This window comes from Xiphophorus hellerii, chromosome 11, assembly GCF_003331165.1.
Source record: "Xiphophorus hellerii strain 12219 chromosome 11, Xiphophorus_hellerii-4.1, whole genome shotgun sequence".
Lineage (NCBI taxonomy): Eukaryota > Metazoa > Chordata > Actinopteri > Cyprinodontiformes > Poeciliidae > Xiphophorus > Xiphophorus hellerii.
This window is the reverse complement of record NC_045682.1, coordinates 11,236,109-11,253,179: the sequence shown is the minus strand read 5'-3', so window position 1 is coordinate 11,253,179 and position 17,071 is coordinate 11,236,109. Positions and strand designations below refer to the sequence as shown.

The 17,071-nt window shown below is 39.5% G+C and overlaps 1 protein-coding gene and 1 long non-coding RNA gene across 3 annotated transcripts in view; one reads left to right on the top strand and one right to left on the bottom strand.

The window, feature by feature from the left end:
* The window catches only part of ppp3ca (protein phosphatase 3, catalytic subunit, alpha isozyme), a 205,037-nt gene that overhangs the window by 43,628 nt on the left and 144,338 nt on the right, over nucleotides 1–17,071 (bottom strand). The window lies entirely within an intron of this gene.
* The window catches only part of LOC116728592 (uncharacterized), a 32,280-nt gene continuing 25,121 nt past the window's right edge, over nucleotides 9,913–17,071 (top strand). The window contains exon 1 of the long non-coding RNA XR_004341003.1: nucleotides 9,913–10,015. This is a non-coding gene — a long non-coding RNA (uncharacterized LOC116728592). The remainder of the gene's footprint in view (nucleotides 10,016–17,071) is intronic.

Genomic DNA, 17,071 nt, shown 5'->3' with positions numbered 1-17,071 from the left:
TTAAATGTGAATAGAACTGATTGGTGTGGGTATTGTTCAGACATACAGCTACAAGCTGTCCGATCTATAAGCCTCTTCTGTCTCCCGCTGTCTCACTGGCCTTCTCTAATTAGCTCTGCAAATCAATTGGGATTTATTTTATGGCCTTGTCAGAATATGTCACAGAAACTGAGCAAGTTTTTCAGCACCACTTTCTAAAGAGACTTTGGACACAAAGAAAGAATCCAAAGCACTCGCAAATCATCAGAACTTTAGATCTAATTGTAGAAAGTCCAAACAGAACATATTAGATGCTGTGACTGAATAACCTTCTTGGAATGCATCAGCTCCTCTTCAGCCAGCTCCAGCAGAAATCCAGTCACTCAGCGTCTCTGGGCGTCCTTTGATATATTTAAAAAGCCTGGACTGTGGCCCAGCCAGAACCATCTGATGCTTCTACTTTGTTCTTGGTAACTTCTAAAATGTACAATGCTCTCATGCTTGTAAGGAATATTTGTTGTTGGTACATCCAGAAGTTTTACCACAATTCCTCTTGTGTCACAGACTAATTGAGAGAAGGTGTACTTTAATTAATGTGATTGTAAATTTAATTTAAAAAAAACAAAAAAAACCCAAAAAGACCCTCTGATAATATTACTTACATTACAGATGAAAAGGTTTGGAAGACACTTTTTTGATAAATTGATTCAGTCTAATAATGCAGTAATGTCCTTCAAAGCATTTTAAAGTATTTATCCTCTTAATTTACCATAAACAGCCTACAGTACAAACCTTCTTCCATCTTTGTTCCCCCTGCCATTACTAGAATGCAGATGTTTTTTATAAGCTATTCTTCAGATCTGTTCTCTCTAGTAGAGTAGCTTTCATGTTTGCTCCATTGAAATGTGTCTTCCTCTATAGGAAGCTTCTGATTTCTGAACCAGCACCTCTGTTCTGAACTAAGTCAAACAACCCTTTGGAGGAAGTTTATTTACTAGGAACATATTCTTTCAGTATTGTCCATACTTAGTGACTATAGACAAAGTTTTGCATCCATTGTTTTTCTGTCTAAAGACCGTTCCCGAGGCCCAGGCCTTATCCACATGGAGAAGATTTTAGGTGTATCCACAAAAGGTTTTTGTCTTCGGATGCGGCTTCTTGGGAAACCAGAAACAATCCATTTTGAAATTGAGTTCCAAAGTGGAAAAATTTCAAAACTGCAGTTTTTATGATTCGTGTGAATGTGCAAACCATGTCTCTTTTTGAAATGATGATGTCATAACTGTCTCTCTGTAATCTGTATGCATCTCACTCTCACAAATAACACAAATGGTGTAGTTTGGTGTAGTTCTTCACCGGTATAATTCTATGTTTGGTGTAGAACTACACCGACAGAACACAGTAGAACTATATGTAGACCTATATGTAGTTTTAAGTCTTTTTTGCCTTAGAACTACACAGTGTGACAACAGAAACAGAAATAGAAATGACCTGAATGAAGATCTTTGTCACGTTTGTAAGAAAACACCGGTATCTTACCCAGATGTTACTGTTAACTCCTTCATTACACATTCACTAGGACTTTACGCTGCCTTAGTCTGACTTGAAGTCCAGTCCTGAAGTTTCAGTGGAATCGGTTCTGCCTGGTCTTACCTCTAACACTGAAGCAGATGCTGAACACGGTCCGTGAGTGTTTGTCCAGTCTCTGATGGAAGCTGGTATGAAGTGGCAAATTCTATCAGACAGGATATCTGTGCCCTTGTTTACTCGACTCAGATCCCACTCCCCACATTCAGCCAGAAGACAAATGCTGTCTGGAAACTTGGCAAACATGCCGGAAATGAGATTTGTTATCGCCTCCCGGTTCTGGTTTGCCTGGCATACAGATTTCACCGGCAGAGAAGTGTGTGTGTGTGTGCTTGAGTGTGATTCCCAGTGTGTGCGTCTTTGCATGCACCTGTTTGTCGGCACATATTTGTCTTTTTAGCCAAGTACTTTTTATGATGTAAATTTGCAAGAGCACCCATGTGTGCATCCTTTCTAAAAAGCAGCTGCGTAATATCAAGTAATCAGAACAGCAGCCTCTCTGTGGACATATCGTCTGCATGCATTCATTCTTCTTTCAATAGCTAATATCTTTATGCTGAGAGGAAAAGCTGGAAATCATGTCTCCAGTCACAACACTGAGCTTCAAAGCCACACAATCAAGGAATAATTGAATACTTATCAGTATCAATCAGAGTTTTATGAATGTGTTATTTGTCTTGATGCCTTTTATGACGTTCCAACAAAGCAATGCTTTCAGAGTGTGTGTCTCTTGGTACATCTATAATCTTTTTGGGATGCTTCAGCGTCTCCATGTATATTTGGGTTATGAATGTGAGTGTGGTTTTTGCTCTCATGACCAATTCAACCTTTTTTAGAGAGAGAAGCAGTGTTTCTCTGACTCTGTTCTTTCTAAATTCATATAGACAATTTTTTATTTTGTCATTGATCGATGTAGTATTTGATAAAATTCAGCTGGGGTCTAAATAAAAAGATTTTTTTTCATTTCACTAAGAAATCTGAAAGAAAACAGATGGCCTTCAGTCAGTTCTGGCATAATGTTCAGTTTTCAGAGCTGATATTTTCTAAATGTTTATTGTGAACTACTGTGTGATTTGACTGAACTTTAATTCCTGTTCTGAAGCGAGACAAAGTCAGAGCTCCTGCTGATCAGAGAAAACAGAATGAAGATTTCACCTTTCAGGTATAGCTGTCAGAGATTTTGTTGCCAATTTTCCAATCACCACCTTAAAGGTCCGATTTCTCTTTAAGAACAATAATTGACTGTTAAATCCTCTTTTTTTCTGGATTTATTAGAATTTGAATTTCTGTAACATTAAAAGGTTCAGAAGATTCTGTTTGTTCTATCTGGGTGTAACCCATATACTCTGCTGAAATACATTTTCCTTTTAAATATGGGCCCATCCAAGGGGAAATAGAGGCTTTACAAGCATTGTTACAATAAAGAAGTAATCAACAACAACTTCTGCGAATGGAGAAAAATCTGGTCTGGGCAGACTGGGCAGAGCTGGTTAAAGCCACGCTCATGAATATAGTGTCACATAATGGAATAAATCATAACTGTAAAATCTACTGCCATTCTTCTCATCCTTTTCTCTACGTTTTCACTCATTGCTGAGGAACCAAACTTTAACCTTTTCTCTCATAACCAATCTGAGAAGATAGAAATATTCACTCTGAAGATTTTAACATAGTTGTTCCATATAACAGCAAAAAATATTTATGTAGAACCTTGTAACTAGATCATACCTTGTGCTGGTGCTCATCAAAGTATTTTTGTTAACTTTAACCATTCCTGTGAAGAATAGTTTGGAACTAATAAAACCTGGTTGGCAAGAGTTATAGTGCCTTGTCTGGAAGGGATGGTTTCTCTTGTGCCTCTGATTAAAACATCAATCAGACCAAACAAGTTGCCCTCCTGGGAATTGATTAAACCATCTTGTCAGGTTACAGACAGACTGGAGAAACACGGGCTGAGATTTTTGCATTGCACCTAGAAAGGGAATCATTGAGTTAAATGTGTTTGAGCAGTGATGTATTAGTGAATATGTCACTAGTTTCACAGATTGTTTTCAAAGTTTGTTTTTTGTGCATTTTCATTTGATTTGCTATGTTAATGTCATAAACTTTTAAAAAAATTGTTCCATTTTAGCAGAAAAGGATGTTTGTGTAATTCCTTCTTTTTTAATCAAAGTTGGAATTGTTCAGTGGAGTTAAAGTTTGGCCATTGACAACAGAGTTGATGCTGTTCAACACATTGATCATAAAGCGCAAGGATCCCCTACTCCAGCATCTCTCTCCCAGCTTTCTAATTATGTCCTAGCAGAGATTTAAAGAGGAGTGACAAAAGCAAATGATGTGGATTAGCAGTTAGTTAACAACTTATGGGGTTATCCAGGCCCTGGCCACAGCAGCCACAATGACTTGGATGACGTGAGTTAGTACAACGTTTAATTTCCCGTTGAGTTAAATAAAGAACTTTTTTTTTTAATGTGCTGAATTTCAGTGTTGTTGCTGAAAAGTTAAGGGGAAAAAAGCACAACTTAGCTTGAAAAAACTGATGTCAATGCAAAACAAAAGAATCAATCATGATATATTTTGAATCAGACTTTCAGTACTTGTATCACTCTTAGTGCCTTTCATGATAGGTAAACTTATTGGTAAAGCTTAAAAAAAAAATTGTTTTATAAACTATAATCATCCACAATGTTGACAAAACAATGTTGACAAAATAAAACGAGAAGACAAACGACGTATAAAATATATAGTTACGTGTGAAATACTTCTGGGAGGTCTGAGAGCATGCATACATTTTGTCACTTTGTGACTAAAATCATTTTTAGATAATGCAAACCCAAATACAACCAACAGTGCCAACTGGTTTTATGCGTGAGTTTACAGCAATTTGTTGCTGTGGGATACAGAATGCACTCAACTTCATTATTGCCTCATCTACCTACTCATGAATGTGTGTTTGTTTTCCGCCGTTGTGCCCTAGCAGAGCTGAGGTGGTGTTTAATTGCAGCTGTAGTAGCAGCGAGCCACTCGGGGTGTTTTTAAGCTCGTCATTTGCACAAGCCTGCTTCTGAAATCAGCAAACAGCACATTACACCGGCATTTCCAATCCATCTAAGAGGACCGGCAATTTGAGCTCACAGGTGCTGCTTTTGGTTAAGCGGCGCTCTGTGAAATGTAATTCGCCATGTGATTGGCTTCATTGTTGCAGCTCCGGGCTGTTTACGCATCAGTCTGTCCGGCCGACACGGTCAGGAGGATGGAAGGACGGCTGAATGTGCATTCGGATGTCATGCCTCCCCTTGAGGCCAGATAAACAAGCGCATTGAAGTGCAGGCATGAAGAAATTCTCACTTTAAATGGTAACTTTGTGTCTTTTTTTGTGATTTAGTCTGAATTCTAGGTACTTGCCTTGAATCCATACAGAAAACGAAATGTGCAAATGCACACCTGCCAGTCTTCTTCTCTTTTTTTCTTTCCAGCTGATAGAGGCCAGTGTGTTGGTGCTTGTTTACAGCACTGCAGAGTTAATTAGGCATTTTATGGCTGATTTACAGCCTGACTGCCAGACACAGAAGATGGTTACTGTCTTGTCCTTGTTCCCACTCAAGGACTCGTCAAAAGGCATTTTACAGACAAATGGCAACCTGGGTAAAGATAAGTGAAAAGCAGATAGCCCAGAATGGTGAGGCCGATGAGCCAACAAACATCATGTTGTTTTGTTCTCAAGCTCCTGTCATTCACCACTTCTTGGCAAGTCCACCTTGGTCAACTATTTGGCCCCCTCTGCAAGCAAGACTATTGTGTTTAGAATATTGTAGTTGTGCTTGTTTATGTGGAAAAGTGCCCAGACAACAATGTTTTCTATGCCTTGCTATCCATATTGTTATCCATATCCATATTGTTCAACTAAGATTCTGAACTCTCCTGGTTTGGTTCCGGTTCGATGAAATGAACCGGAACCAAACCAGAACAGAAGGCGTCCCACCGACGTTTTGGCTTCCAGTAAAGTGAAAAATAATCTGAAATATTGCAGCTCATCAATCATTATTTTCTCTTCTGTCATTTAAACATATATTCTAAAAATGCTGCTAACAATAATGTTTACTACAACAGTTTAGAGAGGATATATTCCCCAACACTGAAGCTCGCAGTACATCCCACCCACACCTTCTCACTTCTCACTGATTCAAGTTGACATCAGCAGAGAGCTAACAGCAATGCTACCGAGCACAAACTGTCACCTGAGGAGAGCTAGCAAAGCGCTGACAACTAACAAGAGAAGACATCACATTAGCCAGCGCGGCAGCATGCTAACAGAGCGAGCTGCTGCCTCTGTGCCGCTGTAACTACAGGTGTAGTATTCATTCATGCTTAAAGAGCCTGACACCGGCACGCCAGCAGCCGGCGGCTCGCTCCCACAACACCTGACAGCTAGTTAATGTCAGCCCTTTTTCAGAAACAAGAGAGGACACAGAAGTAAGAAAGGTGCCTTTGTTTAGGGAGGGCTAACACAGTGTGGAAGCTCTTGACATTTAGAAATGGCTTATTTCCTTTCTCTTTTTATGACCCTTCAACTTTGTTTCCTTGATACTTTTTTTTCTCCATTTTTATCATTATCTTACCCTCTAGTTTTCTTGCATTTTGTCATTTTTATGCTTTTTTATCATAAATGTTAACTTCCTATAGATCAACTGTTTCCAACTTTATGAGCAAAAGTCAAAATCTGTGCTTGTACATAAAATCTGGAAGGAAAAGTGGTCAGCAATTATCTTTTATTAAAATTATTTAAAACCTAGAAACAAGAGAAATGTAACCTTGTTCCTGTAATTGCTTCTTGATAGCCTGAAGCAACTCTGATTGAAAGTGAACTTTAATTAGAACTCCAACAAGACATTTTGAATTCAGTTTGGTTACTTATTTATAAATAAACACTATATTTCTATAATAACTGAATAGATAAATACATAGATAAAAAACTTTATTAATCCCTTTGGGATTCACCCTCAGGGAAATTGTAGTTCCCGTCTCCCACACAGCACCAACATATCAAACAATACATCAGTACTTTATTTATTTAATTATTTATTTTTTAACAGCCATATCCTATAGTCCTGCTGTTTATATTGTACTCCTGTTAGCCCTCCTTCCAACCTCCAGTAAGGATTTGAAGAGTTTCATTGCACGAGGGACAAAGGAGACTGTCTGAGTCTGTTGATCCTGCACTTTGGAAGAATCAATCTCCTACTGCAGCTGCCTTCCTGGCTGCTGATGGCAGTGTGCAGAGGGTGGCTGGCATTGTCCATAATAGCCTTGAGTTTCTGTAAAGTTTTTTAATAAAATAAAAATTGTGTATGATCTTACCTGTATTGGTGTATGAGGTTAATTCGTCTCCATCTTATCATCAACTTCACATCTCAAATATGCCGGTACAAAACTTCAAATTTACTTTTATTTTACTGTCAAAAGTTTCAGCTTTCTATAACCAGCTTCCTGAAATCTAGCCGGTGTGGAATGGGCCTGGAGTTGGTACATATCTGAACCGCAGTCATAGACAGTTATTTTTTATCCTGGAGCTCGTCTGTGTGATCTGACAAGTATTTACTTTATACCTTTGAGCAGGGAAGACATGTAGCAAAGGTCATCATGCCTCTCTGCCTGTCCTTTCTTAAAAAATATATTTGTTGCCATTTGTTAAATAAAGCACTTCAAGCTTTAAACAAACATGCTGCTCTGTCTGTGCTGCCCTCCCTGAGGAGTTTCTGTGAGATGGAAATGTGTGTGTTATATAGATTCAAACAGTGCAATGATGATTGCTGCATTCTGTATTATTGACCAAGACTTTTGTACGTGTGTGTGTATGAAACAGGTGGCTATCCCCCAAGCTAACTGTAGAAACAAAAGCCCATTAACATGTTTTTGGTGAAGTGGAAAAAGCTGGGAAATAGGACTCATGATGAAGAGTGTAATGAGAATCATTTTGCCACATGGGAATCAGGACATTTGAACAGATGTATTTCCTTTCTCCTTTTCTTTCTTTCTTTTTTTTGAGAGGCTGCTTTCTACATTTATTGTTTGTATTTTGGGGTTTGGACTCATGTTGATAAAGGCTTCACCGTCTGCTTTTGTTTCATCCAGCAGTTTGCTTTCAGTGAAGTTTTCCCTCCTGTTCTTTTCTGACTCTGGATTTGTGTGGACATCCTTCAGGGTCAACACATCCTTAAAAAGTCTTAAATTCATGTATCCAAAATTAAGACCTTAAAATGTCTTGAATTCATTAAAAAAAAGTAAGTTGACCTTAAATACATTAATCACAGGTTTTGAGTTTTGCTGTGACAGAAGTATTTACTCATATATATGTAGTTTATTTTTCTTGTGGGACTTTTCAAGTTTGCATCACACACACTCGAGGGGTTAAGGCTGCCGCCAACTAGCTATTCCTAAATCCTTGCTAGCTATGAAGTTAGCTTTTTGTGTCTATCGCGGGTGAGAGTAAATTATCACCAGTTGGCTGGACGATGTTTGTCTTCGCCATTTTCTCACAATGCTACGTGCTTTCTGGGCAAAAAAGCTTGGCTCTTGTACATAACATATGCAATTTTCTTCTGTACAATTCTGTTGACACATCTTGTAAATTTCATTCTTAAAAGTCTTAAATCTGAGTTGGTGAAACCTGCAGAAACACTTTCCTTGTGTCCCTCCTATGCATGTTTTTAAGTTTTCTTCCCACATAAGCATCGGAATCAATTCTAATGTGGGGAGGACACATTAGCTACCGCAAGAGTGGCTAACGGACGGCTTTTTTCTCTCTCCTGTGCGAATTATGACCTTTTAATTGCCATTTGTGGAGTATTATATTCTTGAATAAACTTTCCATCTAAAAAATATCAACTTCCACTCCCATTTAGCTTTTTTCCAGCAGACACTTTAAATGCACCTGCAGTTCAGTCACCACCTCTACTGCAGTAACTTGAGTTGGACCACTAGATCTAGCATAGTTAAACCAAAGCGTTCTGTCACCTCATGAGACAAGAATAGGACTTTCACCTTTGTCCTTTCTTTGTCTAGTTTTCAGCAGCCAGACCATGCGATTCACTCTGTTTATGTTTGGAGGTGAGTTGTTGGTAACTAGGAAAACCTGGAGTGGAGTTTTAGTGATAGGAGTATTCTCTTGTCAATCACCTGGAATGGATTCTTTCATGAATCAATAGAAATAGCGCTCAGGTGGTAATATGTTATTGTAAATGTGGAGAGTACAGACAACTATTTTTCAAATGGTCCATTTGCACATAATAATTATGATGCCAGTAACAACCAGCAGAGTGTCTGGAGTCTGGGCTGGTGAGGAGCAGACTAGATATTTATGTCTTCCATGACGCAACTTCAATTTAAATTCTGGCTTCATGGGAGACATGCAGACATCCATGAGGCCAATCTCTGTTGATCACCGATCACTGCTGATCGCCTGGAATGGCTATTCATTTTTTGGTTTAAGTATAAATGATCTGGCAAAGTGGAAAAATTACCTGGCAATAAATTCACCTAATTTAGACCTAATAGTCATATTTTAATACAAATCTAAATTATAATTTTTTTTAGTTACATGCTGCAGCTTTAAGCAGACGTTCGGTGTGAGAGCTCACTGTCTGGTGGAGGTTGAGCTGCTCTACGTCTGTGAAATATTACTACCAATAGTGAGTGGCGGCGGTACAAGAGCGGGAGCAGAACCAGCGTCTTACACCGCCAGCTCAAAGACTTAAATTATTTTTCAGGTTATTTGTTTAGCTTTCTGGCTATCATACTCATCCGGGTGAGTGTTGGTAGTTGTGCACTGCTTTACCTGCTGTCTAAACGCTCCTGATATCTTTTTTTCCTACATCAAGCCTCAATGTAGCCAAACTCTGTCAAGTGTTTGTTTTTTAAATGCCATATTAGATTTGTTGTGTTGATGCATTTTGACGTGCTTCACCCCCAAGGTAATTTTCCACTGCAACACGCAAACTTCCCTGTTCACTCTGAGCGTTAAAGTTCTACACGACACGATTTGTTGCCGCGATCTTGCATAGTGAGAAGGAAAGAAGAGATCAGCTGCACACGCTGGCTGCGAAGTGAGATAAATGTGATCGTTTTGGTGATCGGCAACAGGAGACAGTGATCGGCGATCACCGATCATACACTTTTTCACAGAAATCGGCCGATAATGATCAGTGGAAGATCGATCGGCACACCGCTAATGCAGACAAAACTTCATTACAAACATTTTTAGAAGCAATTTTAAAATGACACCAAAAAATATGGATTCAAAAGCAAAATATATTCCATTGAAATTCTTTTCTGTTTTCTCTGTTTTTCTATGCAGCAGCTGATGAGAGAACGACAGCAGATGGCCAGTCGTCCCTTCGCTTCGGTTGCCGTGGCGCTGGAGGTGGGCGGCAACCAAGAGGAGCTGCAACAGGTCAGAGTGAGGCTGCAAACACTGGCGCACTCGCACAAGTAAACACAAACAGAGCACACAGACTACATTCAGTGGCAAATTTCATGTGAGTTTTCTTTCATTGAAAAACCCATATTAATCCGAATGAGCAGCTTTGTTGAGAAAGGTTAGGATGAAAAATATCTTTCTAGAATCGCAGCATTTCAAACTTATTTTTATGAAACTGTTACAAACTGATGTACTGAATATTAAAAAACAAATGATGGAAAATGAATTATTACACATTTAATTCATTTAAAATTACTTACATTTTGAATAACGATAAAAGAAAATTGACCACTGCTGTGAAAATTAAACACCCTGAATGTATTCCCATTTCAGACTGATACAATTACACACAGGTTTGTCACATTAGTTTCTTATAAATAGAACATTACTGGCTTTGTGATGGAGTTTGGATGATTTCTAACTGATAAAAGGAAGTTAAGACCACAGTGATGTCAAAACATTTGTTTATGACTTTCAGATAGAAGGTTGTTGCAACTTATGTGTCTGATAAATAACTTACAGAGAGGTCTGACAAGAATTTGAAAACATCATCATTCCACTGAATAGATAACAGTCTACAAGTAGAGGACATTCAAAATATCAAGCCGAGAACTGGCAGCCCAAGTGATTTTACCCTGAAGGAAAACCTCATATCAAAACTCCAAAAACTCTAAAATTTCATCATGTTACCAAAGACTGGTTCAGAAATAAGAAAAAGGATCCCCAAGCTGGCCACTAGGGGGCATAGTGTCTTATCTTTTTCCTCTAGAAAACACATTTTTTGTTGATATATTTTGTTTAATTAGTAAAATTAATAAATTTTTATGGATTTAACATGTTGAAACAACAGCACTAATATCCGGACAAAGTTAGAGCTACAAGATTAGCTGTGTGACTGTCGGTCATCACAGAGAGGCACGTGGTCATCCTCATGGTTTGGATCATCCTGTGGTACTAGTTAGGTTACAGAACACATAGCAGTAAAACATGTAAATGCTCTGTACCTTTGTCTTGATAGGGAAGTTGAGGATGTCACGTGTCCAGTGATCCATGTGCCAAATTCAAACTTTATCCAGAGTCAAAGTTTTGTAATGTAAAACTGTTATTTGGTTCATATGATTGGTATTGCTGTTCTTAAATTGGGATGATTTGATTTTTAGCTTTTATTATCAAGAGACAACTGAATTTTGCTTGAGGGCAAAGTTGACCCCAAGTAAAATCTGAGCTTTCTACACTTTTCTTGCAGTTTACATCTAAGTGAAGCATCTTGTGTCAAGCTAATGTTCTGTAACATGTTACTGTTTAGTTGCCAGGTGTTCGCCAATAAATTACCTCATTTAACAACACATGCTCAGCAGCAAACGGGACCAAACTCATTTGAATAACCTTGCCTGCATGACATTTATTTCAATTAATTAATGGTCCTAGAAGCTGTAATGGATTACAGGAGGTGATCCGTTCACCTCCTGTAATCCATTACAGCCTCCAGGACCTAAAAACAACGCCTCAGCCAAAGTGGAACGTAGTGACAACTGTTGAAGAATGAGTCCAACTTTTCAACATGATGTGTTTACAAGTTCTTTAGTTCCACATGAATTTCAAGTCTTTGAGGGACTAGTCCAAGTCAATGCTTGGAGAGCAAAGTCTGAATCCTCATTTGTCCATCCTTTGAAGTGATGTTAAAGTCAAGTCTCAAGTCTTCAGTGTCAAAAAAACACAATTTTGCAATTATGATGTTGTCATTAAATAAGAATAGCTATTAAAATAACAGGTTAATAAGTCTGTTCATGCAATGTCATTAAAAAACATGCCACGCCTGCCACTTCTTGTCATCTTCTTTGTCCTTTCTGCCAGTAGAAACATCCGGTTGGTCACCACCTGACTCTTGTGATGTGGAAAAAGTTGTTTTTTTTTCATTTCAGTTTTGCAAAATACACAAATTTTGATGGAGTCAAAAAAAAAAAAAAACACCTCTGCCCAGCACAAAAACCATTTATCGAAAAACAATTGTCGTGTTTTCATTATGCAAATTTATTATGGTAATTCCAATTTGCATAATTATAGGGTCAATGGAAACATAGCTACGTGTGCATAGACCAGAGTTCACTTCAACGGAACCGAGACAAAGGTTTTTAGGCAAACCAGAATTAACTTTTCTGGTCCGTATCAGAGTTTGATTGTGCATTCTCACCTCCCCAAATGAACCCGACTTTCTAGGCAAAAGACCTAAAGTGTTTGCTACTTTTGGATTTTAGGATTTTTGTACAACATAAAAATAATAGAAATGATTGACATGTCCATATTTGTTTTGTTTAATATTCCATCATTTTGTTCGGTTTGTCTCGGCCCAGTTGAATCTGGTTCCGTCTGGAGTAACTTCCCTTATCTCTGCTTCAGTCTGGTTTCCATTTCAGTCTGAAAGGTGAGACACAATGGGCCAGCTCCATTCACACTGAGGTTAATTACACAACATCTGGTTCATAGGCAAGCACGCAGCTTGGCATAATTGTGTAATTAATGAGCAAAAGCGAACATTTCCATCCTGCCCTCGTATTTTGTGTTGTCCTGTTTATGCAGCTGCAGTGTCTCGTTAAACAAATGGAGTCATCATCACTTCATTTCATGCCATGTTTACACGCTGAGCAGGAGCCCTGCAAGGAAAATTACTAAGAAATGCTGAATTCTATTTTTTAACCAATGTTTATCTTTTATTTTTAACTTTGTTTGCCTGAATGTTTAACTTTTTTAATCAGTTCGGTGTTAGCAAAACTGTTGGAATGGTCATCATTCATTCAGTGAAGCATAAGCAGTAATCTGGTTTGAAATCCAAACAAAGTAAATCAGATAGAAGTGATTTAATTTTGAACATATTGGCCCTGGATCAAGCTAGGCACATCCTCATCCCTCCAGAGCAGGGAGGCAGAGACGAGAGTCTCATTATTAGAAGTTGGTGATTCATTACTGCAGATTATATTACAGCCAGGAGTTCATTAACTGTCTATATTTAATGAAGCATAAGACTTTATTTGTTATACTTTAGATATAATTCCTGAAAGGAAAAAGTCACAGCCAAAACATGAAGGTTAACCTTCACAGTGCCATATGACAGTTTTCATACTCCATAAACTTCTTTTTCTCACTTGACGACGCTACCTTGATTGTATTTGACATTTATGTCATGCAGTCATCCAATAGTCATAAATAACTGTTAAGCAAAAGAAAAGAAAATATTTTTTTTCAAATATACACTGCTCAAAAAAATAAAGGGAACACTTAAACAACACAATATAACTCCAAGTAAATCAAACTTCTGTGAAATCAAACTGTCCACTTAGGAAGCAACACTGATTGACAATCAATTTCACCTGCTGTTGTGCAAATGGAATAGACAACATGGAATGGAATAGGTGGAAATTATTGGCAATTAGCAAGACACACTCAATAAAGGAGTGGTTCTGCAGTTTGAACACAGACCACTTCTCAGTACCTATGCTGTCTGGCTGATGTTTTGGTCAGTTTTGAATGTTGGTGGTGCTTTCACACTCGTGGTAGCATGAGACGGACTCCACAACCCACACAAGTGGCTCAGGTAGTGCAGCTCATCCAGGATGGCACATCAATGCGAGCTGTGGCAAGAAGGTTTGCTGTGTCTGTCAGCGTAGTGTCCAGAGGCTGGAGGCGCTACCAGGAGACAGGCCAGTACACCAGGAGACGTGGAGGAGGCCGTAGGAGGGCAACAACCCAGCAGCAGGACCGCTACCTCTGCCTTTGTGCAAGAAGGAACAGGAGGAGCACTGCCAGAGCCCTGCAAAATGACCTCCAGCAGGCCACAAATGTGCATGTGTCTGCACAAACGGTTAGAAACCGACTCCATGAGGATGGTATGAGGGCCCGACGTCCACAGATGGGGGTTGTGCTCACAGCCCAACACCGTGCAGGACGCTTGGCATTTGCCAGAGAACACCAGGATTGGCAAATTCGCCACTGGCGCCTTGTGCTCTTCACAGATGAAAGCAGGTTCACACTGAGCACATGTGACAGACGTGACAGAGTCTGGAGACGCCGTGGAGAGCGGTCTGCTGCCTGCAACATCCTTCAGCATGACCGGTTTGGCAGTGGGTCAGTAATGGTGTGGGGTGGCATTTCTTTGGAGGGCCGCACAGCCCTCCATGTGCTCACCAGAGGTAGCCTGACCGCCATTAGGTACTGAGATGAGATCCTCAGACCCCTTGTGAGACCATATGCTGGTGCGGTTGGCCCTGGGTTCCTCCTAATGCAGGACAATGCTAGACCTCATGTGGCTGGAGCGTGTCAGCAGTTCCTGCAAGATGAAGGCATTGAAGCTATGGACTGGCCAGCCCGTTCCCCAGACCTGAATCCGATTGAGCACATCTGGGACATCATGTCTCGCTCCATTCATCAACGTCACGTTGCACCACAGACTGTCCAGGAGTTGGCGGATGCTTTAGTCCTGGTCTGGGAGGAGATCCCTCAGGAGACCATCTGCCACCTCATCAGGAGCATGCCCAGGCGTTGTAGGGAGGTCATACAGGCACGTGGAGGCCACACACAATACTGAGCCTCATTTTGACTTGTTTTAAGGACATTACATTAAAGTTGGATCAGCGTGTAGTGTTATTTCACTTTAATTTTGTGTGTGGCTCCAAATCCAGGCCTCCATTAGTTAATAAATTTGATTTCCATTGATGATTTTTGTGTGATTTTGTTGTCAGCACATTCAACTTTGTACAGAACAAAGTATTCAATGAGAATATTTCTTTCATTCAGATCTAGGATGTGCTATTTGAGTGTTCCCTTTATTTTTTTGAGCAGTGTACATAAAAGGGGGAAATGTGGCATGGATTTGTATTCAGTCCACTGAGTTAATACTTTGCAGAACCAGTTGTCCTGCATTGATTTCACTTTGATAGGTGAACCTAATCTATAGAACTCAGCCTATCAGGTTTTCTTTTAGCTCTGTTCATCCTTTCATCAACTCTTGACCAGTTTTCTTGAGCCTGCTTGGAAAAAAACCTTAAAAAATTATATTATTATTTTTTAAAGTAAGTTGGCCTTAAAAACGTTAGTCAGTGGTGTTAAATAAAATTAAATGACATCAGGCTTATATACACTTTCAAGCCTCAAAGTGTTCTCAGACTAAGTCGAGCACAGACATTGTGTTTTGTGACTCCAGGCTTTGGCGGGTACAGTTAACTAGCAGCTAATATATCCATGCTAGCTAGCTAGCTAGTTCACTTCTGTTGCTGTATGATCCTTTGTTCATTCGGTACAAAAAAGCTTGGCATTTTGGGAATTAAGACCATAGAGAGCCATGTTCAGTGTCATAAAACTAAAGATGCTTACAAGAGCCACAAACAAGCTGCATAAATGTCACAGTTTTGATTCGAAGGGGTAGCTGTCAAACTGACGGCATTGCTACTGCTAGCGCTGAACTAAGAGATACGAACTCTGAAGTCAGAGGCTTAGTGTGTTTTAAACATAGTTTCGAGCACAAGTCTGACCTACATGTCTGATATATATATGTATGTATGTATGTATGTACGTATGTATGTACTGTGTGGGGGTGTGTGTGTGTGGGTGTGTGTGTGTATGTATGTATGTATTGTCTGTTATTGCGCAATAGCCAGCCCCGCCCACTTCCTCACAACTTCTCCGGGGCTGACTACTGACCAGTTCTCTGTCTAACAGGTCCGGAAAATCTCTGAGACCTGGGTATTACCCTAAAGGAGATCTATCAGAGATAATCTATTCAAACTGGTGGCGAAAGCGATTCGTCTAGCTCTAACTACCTCCGATCCAGAAGTTACAACCCTTTACAGTTAAGAAACAATCAGCTGAGTAGCCCACGCAGCTGCATAATTCCAATAACCACTTCTGTTAACGGTAGCTCGCTTTCTAAAATATAACTCGCTCTTGGAACCGGCTAGAATAAATTTAGTGACTTAGATATAAGTCCCAGGGTCATTATTTACACTCACTAAAGGAAATTATGAAGCCTCCTATTTACTAGAATCATGTGCATTAGTTTTACCTCGAGTAAGAGAACAGAAAAATAACTTAAGTGACTCAATTAATTCCAATGTCCACCAACCTTATTAGAATTTTATAGTATAAATTTATTAAGCAAGCTTAAGCAGGGATATGTGACATACAAATCAACAATTAATTGCATATAATTTGAGAGCAGTATAATAAAATCAACATGTATAACCATACTATCCTGTCTCTTTTCCCTAACCTATGTCGCAGTTTATGAGATGGAATTTTGTGGAGCAGAAGCAACTCACACCCAGTTGATGGTGAATCTTGGCAACAGAAACATCCAGAATCCTTGGTCAGAGTCTTTGTCCTTATGTGGAAAAATCCTCCTTAGAATAGAAACAGAGCAGAGCGGATCCAAATCCTACGAAAACGCAGCTCTTTATCCCTCAGGGACCTTTGTCTTTTCTCCAAGTCTGTTGCAGAGTTTGAGAACATTGGGTTGAGGCAGGACCGACTGTCGAATCAGGAACCAGGGCTGGGGCAATCGGATCTTGTCCCTTCTTGGCGGCGCGAAGTCTGGACTTCTCCCTTGGCTCTTGGGTGCGGTCCTTTGCTTAGTCTGCTTCTCCGTGTCGACTCCTCTTCAATGCCGCGGACTAAGAACGATCGCTTCCTCTTTTCAGGCTTCTTTTATACTTTTCACGTCCATTTGTGTGTATGTGGAGCTTGCTTTACTATTTTTTTTCTGAACTTCTGCTTTGTCTCCCCCATCTGTGTGTGTGGGTAGCTTTTTGGTTTTGCTGATTCGTACGGAAAGTCCCCTCTCTCCCCAACTTGCGACATCTCCTGCCAGCAGGACTACACCCATCCTGCTGACTTAACCTTATTCTCCTCTCTTTTCTATAACTCACTATTTTCTCTCATTACAACCATTAAACACATCTAACACATTAAACATTTGAATTGATTTCAAATCATCACAGCTTGATATGCATTAACAATTAATCACATCTCTCACTTATTATA